Below are 9,065 nucleotides of genomic sequence, written 5' to 3'. Positions count from 1 at the left end.
TGCCAGACACGATTTTATGCATTTTACACTGTGTTTCATGCTTAAAACTTACAAGAGCTATGTACAATGCATCACATTTCTATCTTATAAATGAAGAAATGTACAAAGTGGTTTAAGAAATTTGACAAGATCACAGATATGATAAATCTTGGAGCCAGGATCTAAATCTGGGGCCATCTGACTCTAAAACACTAAGTTCTACTTCCTCTGTGAGTCAGTCAACAGACACGCACATTGCTTGAGTGTCTTCCACATCCCAGATTCTAGCCCTGATGCTAGGGAGCTGCTGAATAAGAAGAATAAAAACCCTGCACTTATGGAGCTTAAATTCTAGTGAGATCCTTGAAAAAACAAACAGTGAGTGATGTAGTTTCAGTAAGATTTTTGTAAGTGCTTCTTAAGTGAATACATGTCAGCATGCGTGACTGAGACCTCCACAGTTCTATCCAATACACTCTGAAAAGTCATTTCAGGAGCTTACAGATTAACTAGTGGAAAAGAAAAATGTTTTCCTAAGCTTCACACAGAGAAAGAAGCTTCTCCAAATCAGTAAGTATAAATAATATTTTACTAAAAATGTTTTTTAATTGGAATAGGAAGCTAGAGGTAGTTCTTTAAACTATGGGGACAATAGGAAAGTATTTGCAAAAATTAAGTAGAGGAATGGAAGGCATTCTTATATGTCATATATGTATATATATCATGATGGAATGATTTACACTCTTCTCTGGCCTGTAATGATTGCAACTCGCTAGAGATAAGCACTTAAAGAATAATAAGAAAAAGCATTTAGACTGATTTACAACCCTAATAGTGATAAAAGTGCAAAGCTAAAGTTGTCTGTGGTTATGGAATGAATATAGGCTAATATGCCTCATGTTTACTATTTTTATCTAATCACGACATGCAGATAGTTTTAAAAGGTATGTAGAAAACATATATATATATATATATATATATATATATATATATATAACTATAAAACTTCGTATAAAAAGAACAAAACAATTCTCCACTTTCCAATTATTTGAGATGTTTTAAAATTTTACCATATTTCCAAATTAATATTCATTCATACAGTGTTATTTCTTCAATTACTAATTTTAGATTTGCCATTGATTTTCTCTTTCCATAGAAGAGATTTTTTTGGTTCTCCTTCACCCTATCCTTTCTTCCTCCCAATTACTCAATATAGTTATATCACATTTTAAAATCTATTACTGTGAATAAATAAATATTATGCATTGATTATTATTGTTGTGTCAGGTAGTATACAATGTATATACTTCCTGGCACATTTACTTCATATTTATGGACATTTGGTCCTGGGAAATTTACTTTTATTATTTTTTGAAAATTTATTCTCCTCTATCTTCCATTTACTCTTTTTTCTTTTAACATCTTTATTGGAGTATAATTGCTTTACAATGTTGTATTAGTTTCTGCTGTATAACAAAGTGAATCAGCTATATGTATACATATATCCCCATATACCCTCCCTCTTGCATCTCCCTCCCACCCTCCCTATCCCACCCCTCTAGGTGGTCAAAAGGCACTGAACTGATCTCCCTGTGCTATGCAGTTGCTTCTGACTAGTTATCTCTTTTACATTTGGTAGTGTATAAATGTCAATGCTACTCTCTCACTTCATCACAGCTTATGCTTCCCACTCCCTGTGTCCTCCCCTTGTCCGTGTCTTTATTCCTGTCGTGTCCCTAGGATCATTAGAACCATTTTTTTTTTAGATTCCATATATATGTGTTAGCATACAGTATTTGTTTTTCTTTTTCTGACTTACTTCACTCTGTATGACAGACACTAGGTCCATCCACCACACTACAAACAACTCAATTTCATTTCTTTTTATGGCTGAGTAATATTCCATTGTATATATGTGCCACATCTTTATCCATACATCTGTTGATGGACACTTAGGTTAGTTCCATGTCCTGGCTATTGTAAATAGTGTTGCAATGAACATTGTGGTACATGTCTCTTTTTGAATTATAGTTTTCTCAGGGTATATGCCCAGTAGTGGGATTGCTGAGTCATATGGTAGTTCTATTTTTAATTTTTAAAGGAAGTTCCATACTGTTCTCCATAGTGGCTGTATCAGTTTACATTCCCAACAACAGTGCAAGAGGGTTCCCTTTTCTCCAAACCCTCTCCAGCATTTATTGTTTGTAGATTTTTTGATGATGGCCGTTCTGACTGGTGTGAGGTGATACCTCATTGTAGTTTTGATTTACATTTCTCTAATGATTACTGATGTTGAGCATCCTTTCATGTGTTTATTGGCAAACTGTATATCTTCTTCGGAGAAATGTCTATTTAGATATTCTGCCCATTTTTGAATTGGGTTGTTCCTTTTTTTTAGATTGAGCTGCATGAGTTGCATGTATATTTTAGAGATTAATCCTTTGTCAGTTGCTTCATTGGCAAATATTTTCTCCCTTTCTAAGGGTTTTCTTTTCATCTTGTTTATGGTTTCCTTTGCTGTGAAAAAGCTTTGAAGTTTCAATAGGTCCCATTTGTTTATTTTTTTATTTCTATTTCTCTTGGAGGTGGGTCAAAAAGGATCTTGTTGTAATTTATGTCATAGAGTGTTCTTCCTATGTTTTCCTCTAAGAGTTTTATAGTGTCTGGCTTTACATTTAGGTCTTTAATCCATTTTCACTTTCTTTTTGTATATAGTGTTAAGAAGTGTTCTAATTTCATTCTCTTACATGTAGCTGTGCAGTTTTCCCAGCGCCACTTATCAAAGAGGTTGGCTTTTCTCCATTGTATATTCTTGCCTTCTTTATCGAAAATAAGGTGACAATATGTGCGTGGGTGTATCTCTGGGCTTTCTATCTTGTTCCATTTATCTATATGTCTGTTTTTGTGCCAGGAATATACTGTCTTGATTACTGTAGCTTTGTTGTATAGTCTGAAGCCAGGGAGCCTGATTCCTCCAGGTCTGTTTTTGTTTCTCAAGATTGCTTTGGCTATTCAGGGTCTTTTGTGTTTCCATACAAATTGTGAAATTTTTTGTTCTAGTTCTGTGAAAAATTTCATTGGTAGTTTGATAGGGATTGCACTGAATCTGTAGATTGCTTTGTGTATTATAGTCATTTTCACATTGTTGATTCTTCCAATCCAAAAACATGGTATATCTTTCCATCTGTTTGTATCATCTTTAATTCTTTCATCAGTGTCTTATTGTTTTCTGCATACAGCTCTTTTGTCTCCTTAGCCAGGTTTATTCCTAGGTATTTTATTCTTTTTGTTGCAGTGGTAAATGGAAGTGTTTCCTTAATTTCTCTTTCAGATTTTTCATCATTAGTGTTTAGGAATGCAAGAGGTTTCTGTGCATTAATTTTGTATCCTGCTACTTTACCAAATTCATTTGTTTAGCTCTTGTAGTTTTCCAGTAGCATATTTAGGATTCTCTGTGTATAGTATGTCATCTTCAAACAGTGACAGTTTTACTTCTTCTTTTCCAGTTTGTATTTCTTTTTCTTCTCTGATTGCCATGGCTAGGACTTCCAAAACTATGTTGAGTAATAGGGGTGAGAGTGGACATTCTTGTCTTGTTTCTGAACATAGAGGAAATGCTTTCAGTTTTTCACCATTGAGAATGATGGTTGCTGTGGGTTTGTCATATATGGCCTTTATTATGTTGAGGTAGGTTCCCTCTATGTCCACGTTCTGGCAAGTTTTTATCATAAATCGGTGTTGAATTTTTTCAAAAGCTTTTTCTGCATCTCTTGAGATGATCATATGGTTTTTATCTTCAATTTGTTAATATGGCTTATCACATTGATTGATTTATGTATATTGAAGAATCCTTGCACCCCTGGTATAAATCCCACTTCATCATGGTGTATGATCCTTTAACTGTGCTGTTGGATTCTGTTTGCTAGTATTTTGTTGAGGATTTTTGCATCTATATTCATCAGTGATATTGGTATGTAATTTTCTTTTTTTGTAGTATCTTTGTCTGGTTTGGGTAACAGGTTGATGGTGGTCTCATAGAATGACTTTGGGAGTGTTCCTTCCTCTGCAATTTTTTGGAAGAGTTTGAGAAGGATGGGTGTTGACTCTTCTCTAAATGTTTGATAGAATTCCCCTGTGAAGCCATCTGGTCATGAACTTTTGTTTGTTGGAAGACTTTTAATCACAGTTTCAATTTCTTTACTTGTGATCGGTCTGTTCATGTCTTCTATTTCTTCCTGGTTCAGTCTTGGAAGGTTATACCTTTCTAAGAATTCATCCATTTCTTCCAGGTTGTCCATTTTATTGGCATTGAGTTGCTTCTAGTAGTCTCGTATGATGCTTTGTGTTTCTGCCGTGTCTGTTTTCACTTCTCCTTTTTCATTTCTAATTTTATTGATTTGAGTCCTCTCCCTCTTTTTCTTGATGAGTCTGACTAATGGTTTTTCAATTTTGTTTATCTTCTCAAAGAACCAGCTTTTAGTTTCATTGATCTTTGCTATTGTTTTCTTTTTATCTATTTCATTTATTTCTGCTCTGATCTTTATGATTTCTTTCCTTCTGCTAATTTTGGGTTTGGTTTGTTCTTCCTTCTCTATTCCTTTAGGTGTACAGTTAGATTGTTTATTTGAGATTTTCCTTGTTTCTTGAGGGAGGCTTATATAGCTTCAAACTTCCATCTTAGAACTGCTTTTTCTGCATCCCATAGGTTTTGGACTGTCATGTTTTTATTGTCATTTGTCTCTAGGTATTTTTAAATTTCTTCTTTGATTTCCTCTGTGATTTCTTGGTTATTTAGTAACGTATTGTGCAGCCTCCATGTGTTTGTGTTTTTTACTTTTTTCCCCCCTGTAATTCATTTCTAATCTCATAGCGTTGTTGTCAGAAAAGATGCTTGATATAATTTCAATATTCTTAAATTTACTGTTATTTGATTTGTGACCCAACATGTGATCTATCCTGGAGAATGTTGCATGCTCACTTGAGAAGAAAGCATAATCTGTTATTTTGGGATGGAATGTTCTATAAATATCAATGACATCTATATGGTCCATTGTGTCATTTAAAGCTTCTGTTTCCTTATTTATTTTCATTTTGGATTATCTGTCCTTTGGTGTAAGTGAGGTGTTAAAGTCCCCCACTCTTACAGTGTTACTGTCGATTTCCTCTTTTATAGCTGTTAGCAGTTGCCTTATGTATACATTGAGGTGCTACTCTGTTGGCTGCATATATATTTATAATTGTTATATCTTCTTCTTGGATTGATCCCTTGATCATTATGTAGTGTCCTTCCATGTCTCTCATAACATTCTTTATTTTAAAGTCTATTTTATCTGATATGAGTATTGCTACTCTGGCTTTTTTTTTTTTTTTTTTTGCGGTATGCGGGCCTCTCACTGTTATAGCCTCTCTTGTTGTGGAGCACAGGCTCCAGACGCACAGGCTCAGTGGCCATGGTTCATGGGCCTAGCTGCTCTGTGGCATGTGGGATCTTCCCAGACTGAGGCATGAACCCATGTCCCCTGCATCAGCAGGCAGACTCTCAACCACTGCACAACCAGGGAAGCCCTCCAGCTTTCTTTTTATTTCCATTTACATGGAATATCTATTTCCATCCCTTCACTTTCAGTCTGTTTGTGTCCCTAGATCTGAAATGGGTCTTTTGTAGACAGCATATAGATGGGTGTTGCTTTTGTATCCATTCAGCAAGCCTGTGTCTTTTGGTTGGAGCATTTAATCCATCCACGTTTAAGGTAATTATCTATATGTATGTTCCTATGACCATTTTCTTAATTGTTTTGCATTTGTTTTTGTAGGTCCTTTTCTTCTCTTGTGTTTCCCACTTAGAGAAGTTCCTTTAGCATTTGTTGTAGACCTGGTTTGGTGGTGCTGAATTCTCTTAGTTTTTGCTTGTCTGTAAAGCTTTTGATTTCTCCATTGAATCTGAATGAGATCCTTGCTTGGTAGAGTAATCGTAGTTGTAGGATCTTCCCTTTCATCACTTTAAGTATATTACGCCACTCCCTTCCGGCTTGTAGAGTTTCTGCTGAGAAATCAGCAGTTAACTTATGGGAGTTCCCTTGTATGTTATTTTCCATTTTTCCCTTGTTGCTTTCAATAATTTTCCTTTGTCTTTAATTTTTGTCAATCTGATTACTATTTATTTCAATATGTTTCTCCTTGGGTTTATCCTTTATGGGACTCACTGCACTTTCTGGATTTGGGTGGCTATTTCCTTTCCCACGTTAAAGATGTTTTCGACTATAATCTCTTCAAATATTTTCTCTGGTCCTTTCTCTCTCTCTTCTCCCTCTGGGAACCCTATAATGAGAATGTTGTTGCATTTAATGCTGTCCCAGGGGTCTCTTAGGCTGTCTTTATTTCTTTTCATTCGTTTTTCTTTATTCTGTTCTGCAGCAGTGAATTCCACCATTCTGTCTTCCAGGTCACTTATCCGTTCTTCTGCCTCCATTATTCTGCTATTGTTTCCTTCTAGTGTAGTTTCCATTTCAGTTATTGTACTGTTCACCTCTGTTTCTTTGTTCTTTACTTCTTCTAGGTCTTTGCTAAACATTTCTTGCATCTTCTCGATCTTTGCCTCCATTCTTTTCCCGAGGTCCTTGATCACCTTCACTATCACTATTCTGAATTCTTTATCTCGAAGGTTACTCTGTCCACTTCCTTTAAGTGTTTTTCTTGGGTTTTATCTCGTTCCTTCATCTGGTACATAACTCTCTTCCTTTTCATCTTGTCTGTCTTTCTGTGAATGTGGTTTTTGTTCCACAGGCTGCAGGATTGTAGTTCTTCTTGTTTCTGTGTCTACCCTCTGGTGGATGAGGCTATCTAAGAGGCTTGTGTAAGTTTCCTGATGCGAGGGACTGGTGGTGGGTAGAGCTAACTCTGTTTTACAATTTTTTTCTAAAAACCTTGAAAATGTTCATTTAAAAATTTCTATTTTTTAATTTGTCTCTAAGTTAGATTCAAATTATAGAAGACAATTAGATTTCCTTTTGGATCAACCCACAAGATATTATTTAATTTTCATCTGCACTCCAACTGTTGGGTTTGCTTATGTGAATGAACAAGGGAGTGATGTGAATCTACAGAGAATTAGAGTGAAATTTTTAAATAGTAATTGGACTTAGGGATAGTAATGGGAAAGACATTTTAAAAGTTTAGAAAGAGTAGGGAATTATTTTAATAATAAAAGACGAGGGAAAATTTAAGTTTTTCAAATTTTATTTATGTTACAAAATAATATTTATGTTAAATATTTGAAAATATGTTGACTATATTTCAGTATAATCAAATATTTTTTCTTGTTTTAAGGCCAGAATGCAAAAGTTAAACATCGAATATGCCTTAAAAGCTTGACTTCAGGGCCTCCCTGGTGGCGCAGTGGTTGAGAGTCCGCCTGCCGATGCAGGGGATACGGGTTCGTGCCCCGGTCTGGGAGGATCCCATATGCCGCGGAGCGGCTGGGCCCGTGAGCCATGGCCGCTGGGCCTGCGCATCCGGAGCCTGTGCTCCGCAATGGGAGAGGCCACGGCAGTGAGAGGCCCACATACCACAAAAAGAAAAAAAAAAAAAAAAAAAGCTTGACTTCTAAATTTTTATTTGCACTGAACTATAATATGCTTGTTAAATTCATACACAAATTGATTGCATTTCCTGAAAGGAATTATGATAACTCAAGACTTGAATGGGTGTTTGTGAATGGAAAAGATGGAATATCTAAAGTTTGGTCTATTTCTACCTGGTAGGTTTTATAAATTGTTACATCACCTGGCAGAGCCCTCCTCAGGGGGGGAAAAAAGAAAATTTTTTGTTTTCCTACTTTTCATGTTTAAAGTCTATCATCTCCCTCTCTCCTATATAGTCCTGATTGGTTGGAGTTTCACACACTTATGGAATACCTCTTGAGCAGTAGACATTGGTTCTAGGTGCTGGATTTACAAAGATAAATAATCTTTGCCCTATTTCCCCATCCTTTTCTATCTGGGGAACTCTACATCCCTCAAGTCTCAGTTGGAGGATTTCCTCCTTCAAGAAGCATTCTCTGGTGTCCCTAGGTAACACTGACAGTGCTAGAGCTATCTTGAATTCTTAATGGATTTTGTACAAATAGCTACTACATAGTCCATAGCACCTGTATACCACCCAGACAAATATTTTTAAAGAGAGAGAGGTATTTATTTTAAGGAATTGGCTCATGTGATTGTAGAGGTTGACAACTTTGAGATCAGTAGAATAGGCAACAGGCTCAAAAAAAAAAAAAATAACTCCCAACAAACAGAAGTCAGGGACCAGACAGCTTCACTGGAGAATTCTACCAAGCATTTAAAGAAGAGCTAATCCCTAGTCTTCTAAAGCTATTTCAAAAAATCGAAGAGGGAATTCTTCCAAAATTGTTCTACAAGGCCAGCATCACCCTGATAACAAAACCAAATGATAGTCTCACACACAGAAAAAAATTACAGGCCAATATCACTAATGACATAGATGTAAAAATCCTCAACAAAATATTAGCAAACAAAATTCAACAATGCACTAAAAGGATCATCAGGTAGGATTTATCCCAGGGATGTAAGGATGGTTCAATATCTGCAAATCAATCAGTGTGACACACTATATTAACACATTGAAGAATAAAAATCACGTGATCATCTCAACAAATGCAGAAAAAGCTTTTGACAAAATTCAACACCCATTTATGTTAAAACTCTTAACAAAATGGGTATAGAGGAAACATAACAACATATTAAAGGTCATATGTGACAAACCCACAGCTAACATCATACTTAATCGTGAAAAGCTAAAAACTTTTCCTCTAACATCAGGAATAAGACAGGGATACCCATTCTCACCACTTTTATTCAACATAGTATTGGAAGTCCTAGCCACAGCAATCAGACAACAAAATAATAAAAGGAATCCCAATTGGAAAGGAAGAAGTAAAACTGTTACCGTTTTACAAATATCATGATACTATATGAAGAAAATTTTAAAGAGTTCACTAAAAAGCTATTAGTACTCATAATTGAATTTAGTAAAGTTGAAGTGTACAAAGTTAATATACAGAAATCTGT

General features: G+C 35.5%; 1 long non-coding RNA gene across 3 annotated transcripts in view; it reads left to right on the top strand.

The window, feature by feature from the left end:
- The first annotated feature begins 244 nt into the window (after window positions 1-244).
- Window positions 245-9,065, top strand: part of LOC132500177 (uncharacterized) — a 35,469-nt gene continuing 26,648 nt past the window's right edge. For all 3 annotated transcript variants that reach the window (XR_009533979.1, XR_009533978.1, XR_009533980.1), the window contains exon 1: window positions 245-549. This is a non-coding gene — a long non-coding RNA (uncharacterized LOC132500177). The remainder of the gene's footprint in view (window positions 550-9,065) is intronic.

This window comes from Mesoplodon densirostris, chromosome 12 (genome assembly GCF_025265405.1).
Source record: "Mesoplodon densirostris isolate mMesDen1 chromosome 12, mMesDen1 primary haplotype, whole genome shotgun sequence".
Classification (NCBI taxonomy): Eukaryota; Metazoa; Chordata; class Mammalia; order Artiodactyla; family Ziphiidae; genus Mesoplodon; species Mesoplodon densirostris.
The sequence above is the reverse complement of the archived record's forward strand: the minus strand, read 5'-3'. Positions and strand labels throughout refer to the sequence as shown.